This window comes from Phyllobates terribilis, unplaced genomic scaffold (genome assembly GCF_046119375.1).
Source record: "Phyllobates terribilis strain yellow unplaced genomic scaffold, ASM4611937v1 Scaffold_4__5_contigs__length_816908805, whole genome shotgun sequence".
Lineage (NCBI taxonomy): Eukaryota > Metazoa > Chordata > Amphibia > Anura > Dendrobatidae > Phyllobates > Phyllobates terribilis.
Genome location: NW_027362764.1, coordinates 599,747,779 through 599,765,129, shown reverse-complemented (window position 1 = coordinate 599,765,129; position 17,351 = coordinate 599,747,779).

Sequence of the window (17,351 nt, the reverse complement as noted above, 5' to 3'; positions counted from 1 at the left end):
GTCAGGGTAGCGGGTAATATCCGAGTCATTCCAGTACTGCTTGAAGAGCACGTACGGGATGGTGGTGACCTGTGATCCGGTGTCCAGTAGGGCACTCATAGGAATGCCATCCAGTACCACAGGCAAGACTGGACGTCCGCCCACATATTTGTCGTGCCAGTTCGATGGGCCTGATGATCTTTTTCCTAGGGGTTGGCCCTCTACCCTAGGTTGTGCCAGTTTAAAGGACAGTACCTTGCCATATGTCCGGGTTGATTGCAGCGGCGGCAGATGGGTTGTCCGTCCTCGTTGTATCGGTCGCTGGGTCTTCCTCTGGCCGGTGGGGTCCTCCTTGGTCGACGCCACGGGATGTCCTCCGGTCCGGATGCCAGCTGGATCTTCCCTGGAGTGGAAACCTGTAAAGACTGCACAGTTCGGGTTAGCGCGGCAACGCTTTTAGCTAGCTCTTGGACCTGATGGTGCAGGTCTGGAGCCGAGTCATTGTTCAAAGCCTGCGCATCAGCTCCCACAGGCCCTGCCGACAAGGGCGCCGCCTCCTGGTGGTAAGTGGTAGTGGGGCGTCTGTGGGTCACAACGCCACCTGGTGCCGGTTCTCGGAGCACCCGGATGGCTCTGTCCTTGAACTGTGCAAATCCCAGATGAGGGTCCTGTAAGGCCATTGCCCGCAACTGGGTTCGGTGGGCATTGCAATATAAACCCTCTATAAATTGTTCAGTCAACAGCTTGTCCTCGTCTCCCACGCCGTCAGGGTCGGTCTGCTTAATGGCTCTCAGGGCCTCTTGTAGGTTCAGGGCATAGTCCCTTATACTCTCATTTGCCCGCTGTTTGCACCCGTAGAATCTAAGCTTGATCTCGGCTGAGGTGCGGGTATCAAAGGTGTCCCTCAGCCGGGTTAGTATCCCTGCGACAGTCCTCCCCCCAGGTGGCCAGGACTTTACCTCCCTTCGGGCTGCCCCAGTTAATTGGGCCACCAGGATGCTCACTTTTTGCTCTTCTGTGAGGGGGTACACCTGGAAGAGGCTATCCAGCTTTTCTCTAAAGTCATGCAGGGTATGTGACTCCCCTGAGTACTGGGGTAGCCAGGCCGCTCCCGGGATATAGGGCATGGTGAAAGGCATGACTGCAGCAGCGGTGGCGCTGGCGGGGGTTGAGGCAGTGAAGCTCTCCTCCGTATCCGACATCCTCCTCCCCCCTAGTGGACCGTGGCCTACCTTGCGATGATCCTCTTCCGTAGGCCGCGGCTCCGCAGTAGATCGTCAGGGTTGAGGACCTTCCGTCGCGCTCCTGTGACGTCGGCGTCTGCTGGGCTCCTTCCAGGACCTTACGCGACGTCCGGACGTGAGGCGGGGCTTCAGTTCTCGCGCGCTTTCGGAGTCCACGCCCCTCTTCTTCCCGCGCGACGTCTTCAAGATGGCGTCCAACGGCGGGAAAACTCCACGGAAGGCGGGAAGAAGGCTGAAAATGGCGCCGGATGGCGGGAATCTTCTCCGATGGCGGGAAGAAGGCTGAAGATGGCGCCGGATGGCGGGAATCTTCACCACAGGTAAGTTTGAACAGTCTTTTTCAGGCACGCAGTACCCGGTGGTTGCGGGCACGAGATCCTGCCGACTACGCCAAAAGTTGACGCGCTCCTGGGCCTGAGTCGCGCAGCGTTGCGCACGCGGGAGCCTACCCGGAGCCGGATCAGATGGGGGTAGTAGTCTCGTGGCGGTGACCCGGTCCGTGCCCAGGGAGTCAGACTAAGTGGCAGTCTATTAGCAGTAGATGGTGGATGACTACGCCACCCGTTGAATGCAGCTTTAGGGCTGCTGCTGCAGGGCAGACCGCTGAGGCCGGTGGTAGGATTGTGCAGCGTGGTAGTATAACCCCCAACGGGAGGGGTATGGCCTCAGGGCAGCCGACGTGGATGATGGGAGTAGCAGGAACCACTCAGAGACGATGCGGTGTAGTTCAGGGTCTTTACTGGTGACAAAGATAGACCCTCCCGGAGTACTTGCTAGCAATCGGGGCCTGGTCAGTCCTTGAGCAGATGGGATCTCCACTGGCCAGGCGGAGTTGTAGGCCTTCCCAACTAACTGTACTCTTCTGGCTACCTTGCTAGAGGCGGGTAAAAGTAGCCCACGTCCCTGAGTGTACCGTGTGGTGCTCACCCGTATGGCCGGTGACTCGGGACCTTCTAATGGCTTCCGCTCCACGATGGCGGTGTTGGTCCCACGCGTGTGACCGTGCCTTCGGGTTTCTGGGCCAGAGGACCTACAATCCCCTGCCGGTCGGTTTCTGCCGATGGGTAGGAGTTAGTCCCCACAGCCTCGGACTCCGGGTCCGGTAAGAAATCTTCTCAGTCAGAGCGAGCTCTGCAGCTGCCAGCCCCTGACTCCTTGTAACACTGCTCCCACAGAGCTCCTGATGTTCTGTTCCTATATTTGCTTCTTCTCTCTGTCTCTACTTCTTCTCTACTCACTAACCCTGCCTCAGCCCCAGTTTTATATAGGGGAAGTTCTTCCCCTCCCAGGACTGTGCAGGAGGTGTGGCATGCATAGGATTCCTGACCAAGAGACCTCCCACCTGCTCTCAGACGTAATATCTCTATCACTGTGGCAACCAGACCCCTGGGGTGTCACAATAGCATCACTTGGAAAGTGCTTGACAACTAGGTCACACTGTATAAATCCATGCAAACAACATGGATTTATACAGTGTGAACCGTAGAAATTAAAACAAATAAAGCTATACTCACCCCCGATGCCCGGCATGGCTGCAGCGCTCGTTCCTGTCTGGTTCCCGGCTGCCGGCCTATCGCGAGACAGAGCGGTGAAGGGCCTGCGGTCACATGACTGTGACGTCACCGCAGGTCCTCAAGCGATGCCGGCATTCAGAGACAAGCCTTCGGACAGGTGAGTATAAACTTTATTTGTTATTTTATTCTTTTTTTTACAGGTACAATGGTACCCAGGTCTGGATGAGAGTCTCCTCTCCTCCAGAACTGGGTACCATCCGCACATAGAGACGCATAGAAGCCGCTTGTACAAATGTACAGTCGCGGTTTCTATGCGTCTCAATGCAAGTCAATGGCGGGAGTTCCGCTGCGCTTCCGCAAAATTAAATGACATGCTGCGGATTTTTGTACGCAGCATAAACGCTGCGGAAAAATCCGCAGCATGTGCATAGAAGATGCGGAATCCCCTTGGGGACCATGGGGTGCGGATTACCTAGCGTTTCACAAGCGTTTCCGCTGTGGAAATTCCGCAGCATAAACGCTTGAAAAACGCTACGTGGGCACCCAGCCTTAGCATATTGGCTTTTTCCTCATCTTCATCCACCATTTCACCCAGACTATTTTTAAGGGGGCCAACACTATAATTTTTTAGTTTTTTACTATTTATGTAGTTAAAGAATATTTGGGGGTTATTTTTACTTTCTCTGGCAATGATTCTCTCTGCCTCAATCTTTGCTGCCTTGATTTTGTTTTTACAGAATTTATTTAATTTTCTATATTTATTTAATGCCTCATCACTACCTACTTGCTTTAGTTCTCTAAATGCTTTCTTTTTGTCACTTACAGCTCTATTTAGCCATAGTGGTTTCCTCCTATTTCCAGCATGTTTATTCCCATAGGGTATATATTGTGCACAGGTCCTATTCAGGATGCTAATAAATGTCTCCCATTTGCTTTGTGTAGCTTTATGTCTCAGGATATCATCCCAGTTTATTGCACTAAGCTCATCTCTCAACCGTTGGAAATTTGCCTTCCTGAAGTTTAGTGTCCTTGTAACCCCTCTACTACACATCTTATTAAAGGTCACATGGAAACGTATTATTTTGTGATCACTATTACCCAAGTCACCCCCAACTCGTATATTTGATATGCGGTCTGGCCTATTGGTTAATATTAGGTCTAGCAGCGCCCCCCTTCTTGTTGGGTCCTGAACCAGTTGTGAAAGGTAATTGTCTCTCATAGTTGTCAAAAACCTATTACCTTTGCTTGAACTACAGGTTTCTGTCCCCCAATGTATTTCAGGGTAGTTGAAGTCCCCTATAATAATGACTTCTCCTTGAGTCGCTGCTTCATCTATTTGCTTTACGAGGATATTCTCCGCTTCTTCCATTATTTTTGGAGACTTATAACAAACTCCTATCAGTAATCTATTATTTTTTTCCCCTCCCCTTATCTCCACCCACAGGGACTCTACATTTCCATTAGATTCACATATATCCTCCCGCAAGATGGGTTTTAAGGATGATTTTACATATAAACACACACCCCCGCCTCGCTTGTTTGTACAGTCATTTCTGAACAGACTATAGCCCTGTAAATTAACTGCCCAGTCATGGCTCTCGTCCAGCCACGTTTCAGATATCCCTACCATGTCGTAATTATTTTCCAACAAAATTAATTCTAATTCCTCCATTTTGTTGGTGAGGCTTCCGGCATTAGTGTACATGCATTTTATGTATCTCTCTGTACCTCTATTCCTTCTTACTTTATTAACTGTTCTAACCCCACCCCCAATGTCTTTATTTGTGCCCAGGTCACTATCTGCACTATCTTCCCCACCTATAAAATGAATACCCTCCCCCCCAATCCTTAGTTTAAACACTCCTCCAACATTCTAGCCATTTTCTCCCCCAGCACAGCTGCACCCTCCCCATTGATGTGCAGTCGGTCCCTAGCATAGAGTCTGTAGCCAACTGAAAAGTCGGCCCAGTTCTGCAGGAACCCAAATCCCTCCTTCCTACACCAGTTCTTGAGCCAATTATTTATCTCCCTAATCTCCCGTTGCCTCTCTGGCATGGCACGTGGTACCGGTAGTATTTCAGAGAATGCCACCTTGGAGGTCATTGCTTTCAGCTTGCAACCTAATTCCCTGAAATCATCTTTAAGGACCTTCCACCTACCTCTAAATTTGTCATTTGTGCCAATGTGCACCATGACTGCTGGGTCCTCACCAGCCCCTCCCAATAATCTGTCAACCCGATCAGCGATGTGCCAGACTCAAGCGGCAGGTAGGCAGCACACTGTTCGACGATCCCTGTCTTTGTGACAGATTGCCCTATCCGTTCCCCTAATAATTGAGTCCCCCACTACTAGCACCTGCCTGGCCTGCCCTGCTCTCCTATTTCCCTCCTTACTGGAGCTGACACTCCTCAGACTTTCAGGGGACATGCCTTGCAGCAGCAGTGCTACCCCTGTACCGTCACCCCCCTCATCTGCCAACTTTGAAAATGTATTCGGGTGTGCCAGATCAGGACTAGCCTCCATGATACTCTTCCCTCTTCCCCCCTGTCAAAGAAAGACAAAAACCTCACACAAATCCCCACCCAAAGCGGGTGCGTTCATGGGTTCTGGAAAATAACATTAGCATAAGTAATGCCTCATTTTCCTTTCATCCATGACAGCACCCATGAGAGATTAGTATAGGAATGTACCCATAGGGAGGGACCACCACTTGTGATAACTTTTCTCAAAAGGGAAAAAAATGAAAACCTGAAGTACACCAAGCAATATTAGAGGAAAGGGAGAGGGGACAGAGAAGCAGATAAGCCAGTGCACTCTACATAGACCAAATCTATCAGCAGGTTTTTGTACCATAAACCAAACACATCTTTGTTAGGGCACTATAATTCAGATGAAATCTATACCTTCTTTTTTGTAATCCTTGATTCCATTCCAAAGTAAGTGCAAGTGCAGGGGGCTTGGCCCTCACAGCTATTTCCTTACTTGCCACCATACAAAGCAAAAGAATATACATTTAGGAATATAGAAAGCAAAAGAGTATACAAACATTTCCATAGGGGGCTGCAGCTGATTCTTTCTTTGAAGTAAAACATTGTTTAAATACAGGCAGGGAAATTTTTTTAATCAAATAAAGAATAAGCTGTGATCCCATGCTGTGATATTTGTATTGTGCTTTGCTTCCTCCCCAGCCCAGCAGCTGTGGTATGATCAGACCATGTTCCGTACACAGTCAGACACAGACATTGATTAAAATGAAGTTTTGTTCGTGGGAAAACCCCTTTAAGACATTTGATGACCTAATAATTCAAGCTCTTTTTGAATCCGGGACTCCCTGCCCTGTACAGGTAATTAAATAGTTTGTCTCACTTCCTAGCTTTACGCACTTTTCCCTCTTACCCAAATGTCCAATGTGAGGGCTTACTTCATGAGGTTGAATTATCAGCTCTTCTACTTCTGGAGACATCTTATGGATGTTAATTTTCCTCCATGGTAGATTGCATTAGACTCCTGCTAACCAGGACAAATCCTATTATCCCGAACTGTGGATTGAGCCAATAAGCCAGAGGCAAGAGGTGGCAGGCCAAGCCATGAAGACAGAGGAAAAAGGCAGCAGGCCCAGCAATGATGGAGTAGGCCAAGTCATGATGCAACAGTTCAATACAGGAGGCAACAGGCCAAGCCAAAACGAACTTGTAGACTGTTCTACTGGACGGTTGTGTCCCAGAAAACCAAGCAGACTGTAGCTTTATGATGGAGCCACTCAGTCTATTAGGATTTTCAATCCTCACAGCATTTAAACAGCATGCTCCAAGTCCTTCAGTCTCCAGGACAGGAAACCACAGAAGGAGGAAGTGGGTGTTGCCTTTTATTTTGTTCTAGGCTTCCTGTCCAGCTATGGGGTGTGGACTCCTATTTCACGGGCGCGGTCATGGGTTAAAGGAAAAAACCTGCTGAGGATTTTGTTGTGAAACATTCTATGTTACTTAGGACCCCTTACTACCTACTTTTCCTGGCTGCGGTTTTACTGGCTTCCTTTTGTTCTTCTTTTGTGCCACGTTTATGGAGCCGTCCCAGTGTCTACTTGACAAGTGTGGCACATAATTGACTTTGTTCGTCCCGTCTCCGCACCACACAGATGGAGCCGTCCTGGTATATTTTTTGATAAGTGATGCATATAATTGGACATTACGTGGCTTGATGTATTCACTATGTGAAAAAACATTTAGATACCCATCTATATGTGTGCGGGTTGCAACATTGTATGCGATTGATGTATTTACATCTATGGGCTGATCTATTTATAATATTTAACATGCTTCCTTTCCTATATTGGGGACGTATCTAATCTATGTATTTATTCATTATGCCTTTTAACACACGTGTGTACACATTGTGGGATGTCCTGATGGAATCCCCTTGTGTTTGCTGGGTCGGGGCTCTAAATGCATATGTTTATACATGTTGTCACTATCTTTATTTTATTTATTTTTTCACATCGTCTACCTTTTATTTTTTATTTATTTATTTTTCATTTTTTTATATGTATCTATTCTCCTTATTTTTCTTCTATTGTATATGTGGCCATGGAAAATCTAGTGTTTGTTATGCTTTATTCCCCCTTCCTCCGCTTTTTCTAATAAGTGTATATACAGCCTGCACAATTGTTGGAATAATGACCCTGTACGCGTGCGTGCTGTGGCTCCTCAGCGCCTGCCGTCTTTCTGTATCTGTGGCGATGGTTCTTACCGGGTCACGTGTGTCCTGTAGCTATTGCCATGTGATGTGGATGCCGGCGCGCGTCGTGGTCTCCTTAGTAATGCGCGCGTCACTTCCGGGTCACGTGGGGCCTGTTCTTCCGGTGGTGGCGTGATGCGAGCGCTGATAGCGTTTATGTAGCTATGACTACGCACACGCCCCTTCCGGCCCATGGGTCCTTCGGGTTCTATTTAAATGAATTCGCACACACAAGTCTCCACGCCCCCTGACGAATGGGAAATCCGAAACGCGCGTCGGGGCTGTTGCTCCACGTGCCCTGTGCCCTGTCATTTCTTCTCTGCAGCCCTTTCGTTTATTTCTTGGTATGTATAGACAGGACTATGATGGACTGCATACTCTTATTGAAATGACTATACATGCACTTACTTTGGCACTTTATTGACTAGTGGTAGATTATGCACCCGCTAGTATGTGTATTGATTGTCAATATTTGTTTACATACATGTATCTTTTCAATTGTGGATTAGATGTTTAATGCTGTACTTAGTGGAGCAATCTTTTTCAAGGTTCGGAATGGCTATATTTATCATTACCCTAAATCATGCTTGTTGTTATTTATAATAAAGTTTATTGAATTATTTTGCTAAATATTGGCTTATTGATAGTTTTCTTGCTTGTTTGTACTATGTTGTGAAACATTGCAGTATTTCCACAATAAGCCATACTCTTTGCATTGCAAAGGGTGAAATCTATAGTCATAACCTCAACATACATTGAAATGTTGCGGATTTCAAAACTACAGCACCAGACAAATTATGCTGCAAATTTTCTCTGCAATGTGTACATGGGATTATGCTACTCTATATGCAGAAAATTTCCACATACAATTTTGAAGGATATATGGGCCATGGGAACATACCATGAGAGGTTAAGAACTAAGGGGAGTAAACCTGACCCTGAAGTAATCATTTTCAGGATCTGTGCTACGCTCATTGAAACCCTTGATGCTGGCACATAACAGCGGGCTCCTCATATCTTAGAAGCTACTTTACTTTTGTTACCTTTTGTATGCTTAAAATTCTAACTTGATATACTGTATATATGTAAGGGTGTGACAGAGGCTGTCGTGTTCCTGCAATAAAAAGTAATTTTCTGCCAAAGTTGCCTCTGCGAATTTTGATCCTGCTGTTACATAGTGTATGAATTTATTGACACTGGTATTGACAGAAAATTACTTTTTATTTCAGGACAAATATTATCTGCAGATACGTTGCACTGCGATGGGGTCAAATGCGGTCCACCCTTTCCTGTCCTAAATGCTACATGGCAGCATTTGAGGAGTCAGTCTTCTATCCTAATCATCTTTTTAAGCAGCATTTCATATTGTGGAAAAGATATATTGACAAGGTCTTCCACATATGGGGGATCTCACTCAACTTCCTAAATGAATTCAACAATCTGATCAATTCAGCCTGGTCTAACTTGAATTTACTATGCACTTTGATAAACATTGCATTAGTTCTCTTGATACTTATGTCCTCAATGATCAAAGAGGTACCCTTACCACAGATCGCTACAATAAAAACACTGATCAGAAAAACCGCCTCCATTTTAATAGTTTTCACCCTCACCCTATGAAGAAGTCCATACCTCGTTCACAATTTCAGCGAGTGAAAAGAATTGTGTCCAATGAAGCCATGTGTGCCCAACGCATAGATGAGATGAAAGCAAAATTTAGAGATAGAGGTTATCCCACAACTGTACTTGATAAATGTTTAGATGAGGATCCATCCACACGCTGTAAGACAGCGGCCCAGATTCCCTTTGTGCATGCAATCCACCCATATGCATACATTATCCATAGGGCAATCCTCAAACATTGATCTATTCTCTAAACAGGATATCCGAATGTAAAGAAATTTTGGGTCCCCTTCCTTCCCTGTTGCAAGCGCCCACCAATCTTGAAAGATAAATTGGTGAGAGTTGGCATAGGCTCCCTCTCCAAATTACCCCACCAAAGTTTTCTACAAACACTCAAAAAGGGCACTTTTCCCTGTCGGCATTGTCACCACTGCAACAACATATTGGGAGGGGATGGAATATACCATTCTTATACAGGGAAGCAATATTTGGATAAAGGATTATTTTTCATGCGATTCCTCTCATGTCTATTGATAAGCGAGTATGTTCTGTTAACCCTTTCAGCAAGCAAGCTCGGGTGCTCGCCAAGTATTTGCGGCACGCTCGAATGTTATGTTTGAGTCACTCCGTGTGCATGATTTGCAACTATTTGACAGCTTTAATACATGTGAGGAATGCCTAACAAACAGGCATTCCTCACATGTATTAAAGCTGTCAAACAGTCGCAAATCATGCACATGGAGTGACTCAAACATAGCATTCGAGCACGCCGAAGATATTCGGAAACCAAACGAGCATGCTCATAAATCTAGAGCAACGAGCATGCTCGCTCATCGCTACTCACGTCATTTACCTCATCAAATGCCCATGTGATCTGTTATATGTTGGCGGACTACCCAACATACAAGAGACCGCATTTCAAAATATAAGTCTACTATCCAGTGCAAAAATCGATTTTTACCTGTACCCCACCATTTTCACTCTGCGCGACACACAGTAGTGAAGTTGAGATTTCAAGTCATTGAACAGCTTTTAATAGACCACGCAGAGGAGGTGATCGCCTCCATCTGCTGAAACAAAGAGACATACTGGATCCATGAGCTTCAGACCCAAAGCCCTAAGGCCTTAATAGTGTGACCTACAAGCATTCCTGTAGTTCCCTATTTACAAAGAATGTCTTGATAGTCCTCCAGTTTAAAACCGCAATGCTTCATCTGAATGGCGTCCGTCTATGTACCAGGTTCACTCTACCTGTCTTATAGATATTATATGGTCAGTTGGTACAATTTACTCATTATTTGTGATTGGGTATCTGTTGTCCATATTTAACATACAAGGGACCATTTATTCTTATGTTCTTATGTAATATCATATACATTGAATTGCCTTTCTGACAAATCTGGTCCCTTTTACTCTATAGAACCGAATGTGATAATGTTCTGCCTGTTTTTCTGATGTGGCCGTCCTGAGAATGATACTCGTTATACTTACCATGAATGCTTCCATGTTGTCCCTTTGTTGTGATACGGAGCTTGGACACACCCCGCACGATGATGTACAGACTGAGCCCTCGGAGTGTTTCATGATTGGTGAATGCACTTTGCTTGCACATGCCTCTCGCGCTACCCTCTGCCCACCTCTCGCCTGTGATTGCCAATTTTCTACACTCCTCTTCCGTCCGCCGGCTTCATTTAAGCTTCATTCTGCCTGCGATTCTGTTGTCAGTGGTAGATAATGCACACCCACGCTGCACCGAGACTGGAGCCATTACACAATCAGTTATACAACCCCTGACAAAAATTATGGAGTCAGGGCTCGGAGGATGTTCATTCAGTTGTTTAAGGTTGTTGAAAAAAAGTAGATCACAGACATGGCACAAAACTAAAGTCATTTCAAATGGCAACTTTAGGGCTTTAAGAAACAATAAAAGAAATCAAGATTAAAAATGTGGTACTCAGTAAGGGTAATTTTTTTCAGACCAAGCAGAGGGAAAAAATTATGGAATCATGAAAAACAAACACACAAAAGAACACTCCAATACATCACTAGTATTTTGTTGCACCACCTCTAGCTTTAATAACAGCTTGCAGTCTCTGAGGCATGGACTTAATGAGTGACAAACAGTACTCATCAATCTGACTCCAACTTTCTCTGATTGCTGTTGCCAGATCAGCTTTGCAGGTTGGAGCCTTGTCATTGACCATTTTCTTCAACTTCCACCAAAGATTTTCAATTGGTTTGAGATCCGGACTATTTGGAGGCCATGACATTGACCTTATATGTCTTCTTTCAAGGCATGTTTTCACAGTTTTTGCTCTATGGCAGGATGCATTATCATCTTGAAAAATGATGTCATCATTCCCAAACATCCTTTCAATTGATAAGAAAACTGTCCAAAATATCAATGTAAACTTGGGCATTTATTGAAGATGTAATGACAGCCATCTCCCCAGTGCCTTTAGCTGACATGCAGCCCCATATCACCAATGACTGTTGAAATTAGCATGTTCTGTTCATGCAGTCATCTGTATAAATATCATTGGAACAGCACCAAACAAAAGTTCCAGCATCATCACCTTGCCCAATGCAGATTCGCGATTCATCACTGAATATGACTTTCATCCAGTCATCCACAGTCCACGATTGCTTTTCCTTAGCCCATTGTAACCTTGCTTTTTTCTGTTTAGGTGTTAATGATGGCTTATGTTTAGCTTTTCTGTATGTAAATCCCATTTCCTTTAGGCGGTTTCTTACAGTTCGGTCACAGACATTGACTCCAGTTTCCTCCCATTCGTACCTCATTTGTTTTGCTGTGCATTCCCTGTTTTGGAGACATATTGCTTTACGTTTCCGGTCATGACGCTTTGATGTCTTCCTTGGTCTACCAGTATGTTTGCCTTTAACAACCTTCCCATGTTGTTTTTATTTGGTCCAGATTTTAGACACAGATGACTGTAAACAACCAACATCTTTTGCAACATTGCATGATGATTTACCATCTTTTAAGAGTTTGATAATCCTCTCCTTTGTTTCAATTAACATCTCTCGTGTTGGAGCCATGATTCATGTCAGTCCACTTGGTGCAACAGCTCTCTAAGGTGTAATCACTCCTTTTTAGATGCAGACTAATGAGCAGATCTAATTTGATGCAGGTGTTAGTTTTGGAAATGAAAATTTACAGGGTGATGCCATAATTTTTTCCTCAGAATTGAGTGATTCCATAATTTAAAAAAATTACCCTTACTGAGTACCACATTCTTAATCTGAAGCCCTAAAGTTGCCATTTGAAATGTCTTTAGTTTTGTGCCATGTCTGTGATCTGTTTTTTTTCAACAACATTAAACAACTGAATGAACATCCTCCAAGTGATTCCATAAATTGCCAGGGGTTGTATATACCTATAGCCTTCTATTCTAACAATGCTATTTACTGCTAGTGCTATGATAATTCTGCATTTGGTACTATTGATCTCATATTGGTTCTATGGCCATTTTTTCTGCTCCATTGCATATTTGTGTTGTCCACACTTTGGACTCTGGTCTTCAGTCCATGCCCTCGCTAGTGTTTTTCTAATACTCTAATTCTGCGGTTAGGACCTTATTTACTGCAATTCACATTCTTTTAACATACCATTCTCATTGCAGGTGTCATACACCCTCTAATTTGTTACATTTACTGTATATCACTATACTCATTTTCTTTGCAATGTTCAGTGTAAAAAAAAAAAATTCTATATAAAAAAAATTGATTGGTATCTTTCTGTATTTTATTTTTTTCTGTTATTTTTCCCTTTCACTTTTCCTATGTTGTAACTACAATAACAATACATTTTTGGAATTTCTCACTTGATTGCCAAGTTTCATATGGAACAGTGGAGACAGCAAAGGCCTTCAGCCTGCAAGTGAGTATAATGCAATGTATAGAGCACAACACTCATGGACTGGGACACAATTTGTTTGTTAAGTGCCAGGGCATTATGGTGCAGCAGCTTGCCTACAGCTACCGTCCTGGGCACCTTACATGCATATATCCCCTTATTTTTCCATACAGTACTTGGTAAAGGATATCTGGAATGAAGAAAAACATTGACAAAAACACAAAACACTCTGGGCGAGCTAGAGAAAGAGGAGGAATGTAATGTGAGAAGTTAATAAAATATGATATAAAAATCTGAAAATAATCATCTAATTGATCACTGGAGTGAGGAGTATTTACAAGACTTGCAATAAATACCAACTCTGAGATTCTCATCTACCAGTAAAATTAGGATTTCACTGAACCCAGTTCATCCATTCCCACCAGAGCTGTCGCCATACAATTCAATAGGGGAGTGCGATTGCTAGTGCCCCATTTCACTGAGTTCTGTAGGATTTGATGAAAGAGGCAGGCAAGCATGACCACATATGCATTAAAGCTGATCTGTCACCAAATATTATAGTAAAAACTTTATACATATGTCATAGATCTTTTAGAGATGATGTAGCTGGTGTGTTTACTATGAAAAGCCATGTCCGAAAGGCCTAAGACTTGTCATTAAGGTGAGCATTTTATGAGCCGAACTATAGAAAGTAATAGCTCAAGAGTCTAATTATATTTTCTCTCCATCCATCCAGCCTAACAGCTGCAGCTTGTACTGAGCATGCCAAGATCTCAGCATTAGGTGGTAGAAGGGATACCGAAGAGCTGTCAGTCAGCCTCAGTGGCTGAAATTGATGCAAACCGTTCATAAAAGGATGATACAGCTTTTCTAAAACAGGAAGATATACTGACCAAATTCTACTTAATCACAAACTTATACCGAAATGCAGTCATTCATCTCCACTGCTAAAAGTCAAAACTAGATTATAAACGGCATAAAAAAAAAATCCATCGTCTGTTGCAGCAGCTTCCTTTAAGATTATATTTCAATCTTTCACATGAACCTCTGAATATGTTCATAGAATGAATAATCAAATACAAGGAGTCAATATTCTGTTTGCACCAAAGTCTGTCCTTTATTCACTATGGTAATGATGAATATTTCCTCCTTGAATTTGAATATTGATTCTATGAATATATTGAAGTTTATGTAAAAGATTGAAATACAATCATAAAAAGGAAACGGAATAAAACAGTCTGTTGAAGCAATTTATTATGTAGTTTGATACAGCTTTTCTGACATGCATTTTCAAATTATAAAAACAAATGCCTTGGTTATCCAATATATTTACTTCTGTTTTATTGTGAAATCTGAACTTTTTATCAAGATCATTTTGGAGGTACATAGGACTTAGTGTTTTTTGCTTTGGAAGTGTGTCAACTAGTGATGAGCGAACGTGCTCGCCACTACTCGGTACTCGCCCGAGCATCATGGTGCTCGACAAGCTTGGCGAGTATTTCCGGGTTGCTCGGGCGGGAACTCGGGTCCCCTCCCTGCATGTTTGGCGCTCTTTAGAAAGCCAATGAACATGCAGGGATTGCCTGCCATGCACTGTAATGCCGTAGCCATGTTGGTTGTAGGCACTACAGTGATTGGCTGGCCGCACAGTATCATCAGGTCTATATCAGACCTGGCGCCGCCATGCTAGTCACAGTCACTCCGGATCAGACAGTGTAGGGAGAGCTGCTGCTGTGTCAGGGAGAGATTTGATCGGGAATTAGGTAGTGTAGGGAGAAAAACTGTACATTACACATATCCATCTTAAACAGTCCTTCTGAGGACTAATCCATCTGCAGAGATATCAGGCAGGCAGGGTGTATAGGCAGGCGGTGTATATGACTCACCCAGGGGAATGGGGTTAACTCGGTACCCGGGCCTTTAGCCTGGCCTTTAGGGATGTCGCGGTGGTCGGCTCCCGGGCCCGTACCCTGGGGTCTCTCCTTAAAAAGGGGTGGATAATTTGTTAAGTTTATAAAATAGTTTGTGACGCCACCTGTGGCTTCTGGTGAGGATCACCAGCGCAGCGCAGTCCACTGAGGCTGGTGATAAGGCAGCTTGATGGTATAGCTCCCCACAGGTGGAGCTAGGCCTCAGGGCAGTGTAGGATGGGGAATGCAGGACAGGCGAGACCGAGCCGGAACAGAGCAAGAACGGGGAGAGACACGATAGTCACTTCAGTACCTTTTACTGATGGAAATTCAGGCACGTCCCGGAGCACTGTAGGGTGAAGGGTGCATGTCAGGATCCTTCCCAAGGAGTGGGTTTTGGGCCTACTGTTTCTGGCTTCTGCATAGTAAGTTTCTGACCTGTCTGGAGCTAGGCCTGACTTTGTCTCTGTTCTGCGCCGGCTGACCTTGTGGTAGGGCCCTTTCTTGGAGTGCACGCTCCCGACTTACGGGGCCTATGTGTCTCCTGGCTCTGTTATGTATCAGCACTTTAGCGATCCTGGGACTTTAAGTTCCCCAGGGATTCCGGTTATATCTTACTGGGTCATAGAGATCCGGGTACACTTCGGACCCGGTGTCCGGTAACTGCTTCGGGGTGAGCTAGTTAAGCTCCTCTGCCCCCTATGTACTAACTCTCCTCTTGCCTTCGGCCTACTCGGGGCCTCACTAGGCTACTCACACTAACGGCAGCTTGCCGCGCTTCACCGATCTTATGGCGCCGGCACACCTAGAGCTCACTACTCCGAGCTACGACTCAACTGGGCTCAACTCTGTATTCAGATTTGCACTAACTGAACTCTCCAGAGGAATTGCTGAATCACCGAGCTCCACTGCAGACTGACCTGTTTCTGTGTCTCACTCTGCAGGAACTCAACTGCCTGGCACCACCTTCCCTATTTATCTATCCCTAACGGGCTCCCTCTGGTGGTCTGAGGTGGAAGGTGGAGATGTGTGAATGGTTATGAGGGCCTCTTGTGGAGGAATCAGTCAATACACCCTTCTAGGATCTGTGATACAAAGCACAGCTGGGCGTCACATATATAGCAGACTGCAGTGCATATAGCACAAGAGGCTCCATTCCAGTTCTGTTGGCTGCTGCTGTTAGATATTTCTGGAAATAGGCCCAGGTCTCAGGGGCCAGGAATAATTTTTTTTGCATCTTAATACTCATTGTTTGCTTAAAAAGCAATCCAGAGAACACCGTTTTTCTGTGCCATTTGCTTGGTGGCACTGCAGTATACAGCCAGGTCCTTTCCATATTACAGCGCTAAAAATCCATCTACTTAAATCGGTGTTTTCTCAGTCACACGGATTACATATACGTTTTCAGAAAATACTGCCATTTCTGGCCTCCATTAAAAAAAATTTTCAGTGTGTCAGCAAAGTTTTTGACACTGGTTTGCTGTTCAAAATAGTTACCTACAGGCCAGATATTTAAAACGGTTTTCTCCGTCACAAGGCTCACGTATACTTTTTCAGAAAATACTGCCATTTCTGGCCTCCATTAAAAAATTTTTTCAGTGTGTCAGTGAAGCAATTCACAGCAGGTTGCTGATCAAACTACTTACCTACAGGCCAGGTATTTAAAACTGTGTTTTCTCCGTCACACGGATCACATATAAGTTCGCTCCAAACTCAGTCATTTGTAGTGAGCGTGGAAGATACTGTCCTCCATTTAAAATGGGCAAGGCACCTGGCAAGGGACTGGGAAATGGACGTGATGGTAATGGTGCATGCAGAGGCCGAGGACAAGGCCGTGGGCAAGCTGAAATTGTGCCACAACACTCACATCTCGTCTGACCTTCCTGTTCCAATTTCTAGGGGACCGCAGCATACCACTATTGAACCCAGAGCAGCGTCAAAGGGTTGTTGGTTGGATAGTGGATAATGCTTCCAGTCACTTAGCCACCACCACCACCACCACCCTGTCTTCCATACGGTCAAGTCTCAGTAGCCGTGAGTCTGGACCGCATATTCCTCACCCTGATCCTCCTTCCTCCCACCATGCAGAGTACCCAGAGACAACTAATCCCACACTTGGACACTCTGAATAGCTGTTCACTTTTCCATTTATAGATTCGGGCCTCACGTCCAGTCCACTTGAAGCGGGGCAAGAGGAGATCGCGTGTAGCGATGCCCAAATATTTGAGCAGCCACAGTCACACGAAGGCGACGGTGGGAAAGTGTCACAAGAGGTGTACGATGATGAGACACAATTGCCAGAAAGTCAGGAGGAGGACCAGGGTGCGGAAGTGGAAGACGAGGTGTTGGATGATATAGTAACTGACCCAACCTGGCAGGAGGACATGCAGAGAGAGGACAGCAGCACACGGGGGAGGGAGGCAGAGCACCCCAACAGGCAGGAAGAAGCAGTGTGGTGGCCGCAGACAGA